At 38.9% G+C, this 1,979-nt stretch overlaps 1 non-coding gene across 1 annotated transcript; it reads right to left on the bottom strand.

The window, feature by feature from the left end:
* Positions 1–1,616: 1,616 nt before the first annotated feature.
* On the bottom strand, positions 1,617–1,723 carry LOC141609965 (small nucleolar RNA R71). Its single transcript, XR_012527863.1, has one exon. It is a non-coding gene; the product is annotated as a small nucleolar RNA R71 (small nucleolar RNA).
* Positions 1,724–1,979: the final 256 nt, after the last annotated feature.

Below are 1,979 nucleotides of genomic sequence, written 5' to 3'. Positions count from 1 at the left end.
TGGGAGATTGACAACCTCTCAATCAAGCATCAAGTACTTCTTTTATCTTTTCTTTATTATTGGAATCATTAGTAGGTATAATTCTCTTAATCCCTTTTTAATTATTGTTAATTACTTTCATTTATTCATCATGTTTCATTTTGTTGGTATGATTGACAACCTTGCTAGCATGATCAACATGATAATGAGTGAGTAGTCTCTTAGCTAGGGTTAATGGGTGATTAGGGGAAACCAACATGGGGAATGATTCATGCTTAAATTAATATGCTTTCATGTTTTATTTGCTTGCTTGTTTTGATCTCAACTCATGCACATGTTATATTTGATGAAATGCTAAGCCTATGAATCCTTGCATTTACCACCATCTCCTATCTTTTCAATGAGACTTGTAAGACATAACCCAACTTGAGTCTCATTAGACCATGCATGTTGTTAAGTAGGGAAGATTAAGTCGACTTGTAGGTGTTGTACAATCTAATCGATTCGGCTCCGGGACCCAAACTTTCCTAGGATTGTAAGATATAACCCAACTCAATCCATCACAATAATAATTGCTTGCTTATAATTTGAGAAAATGTTTGTATGATCAATTCCCATGATTCCCCTATGATCCTATGACACCCTAGTACTTTTTAATCAATTGTTTACACCCCTTTTAATTAATCTTGCTTGTTTATTTTCATTGCTATTTTAGTTAGTGACCTTCTACATCAACCCAAATTGTGACACCCCTAAGACACCACAAGTTTCAATAGAATTCTCATTTCAATACCCGTCCCTTGGGATCCGACCTTTACTTGCCTCTTTACTAATTGTAGAGTTGTTTGTGAAGCTATAAATTGTGTTTTGATTCGGACGTGACCCAACGACCACACCTTTAGTTGTGAACACGAAACGGACCGATCAAAAATGGCGCCGTTGCCGGGGATGGTGTTTACTTGATTTAGATTTCCTTTTATTGTTATTAGTTGTGTCTTTCTTCGCCTTGGGGAAGTAAAACTCCCCAAGGTTTGTTCTAATTGTTTTCGAGTTGTTTGATATTTTGCATGTCTAGAAGGTCACAAGGTGATTTGTTACCTTTTGACCGTGAAATTGAAAGAACCTTGACGAACAATAGGAGATTTGCTAGGAGGAATTTGAGAGGTATTAGTGAAGTTGTTCAACCAACTATTGAGTTCATCAACCCTTTCGCAATAGAAGGAGAGGAGAACCCATTACACAATACCCCACAAAATCAACCTACAATGCCTAAATTCTCGTCACATTCCGTACCCACCGAGGAGAACCTACCCAATGGTACTCCTACACCACAACATCTAACCGGAAATTTTATTGCCAAATCCGCCTTTATCCAATTAGTCGAAAGGAGCCAATTTGGGGGGATGCCTAGTGAAGACCCTCATTCTCATATGGAAACCTTTTGCGACTATTGTGATGCAATCTCTCAAACCGGTGTGACTCAAGACCAAATTCGATGGGTCTTATTTCCTTTTTCTCTAATCGGCACCGTGAAACAATGGTTGAAGGGCCTTGACAAGGCCACTCTCGGAATAGATTCTTGGAAGAAGTTGGCTCTAGCTTTCTACAAAAAATTCTACCCACCGGAAAAGACTAACATGCTAAGAGCTCAAATTACGGGTTTTAAGCAAAGGGATGAAGAATCTTTGTATGAAGCTTGGGAGCGGTTCAAGGGAATTTGTCGCTCATGTCCTCACCATGGACTTAGCGAATGGTTCTTGGTACAACAATTTTGGAACGGTTTATATGAGGATTCAAGGAACATTCTCAACACGGGATCAAATTGAATGTTCACCGAAGTTGATGACAATCAAACATGGAACAAGATTGAGGAAATGGCGGTCTATAACTCACAATATAGTAGACCTCGCAAGGCTACTAGAGGAGGAAAGCATGAAGTGGACTCCGTTACTCAATTGGGTGCTCAACTTAGTGCTCATATTGACACAATCAATTTGAAG

The sequence above is a fragment of the Silene latifolia genome, chromosome 10 (assembly GCF_048544455.1).
Source record: "Silene latifolia isolate original U9 population chromosome 10, ASM4854445v1, whole genome shotgun sequence".
Taxonomy (NCBI): domain Eukaryota; kingdom Viridiplantae; phylum Streptophyta; class Magnoliopsida; order Caryophyllales; family Caryophyllaceae; genus Silene; species Silene latifolia.
This window is presented reverse-complemented; position numbering and strand designations above follow the sequence as displayed.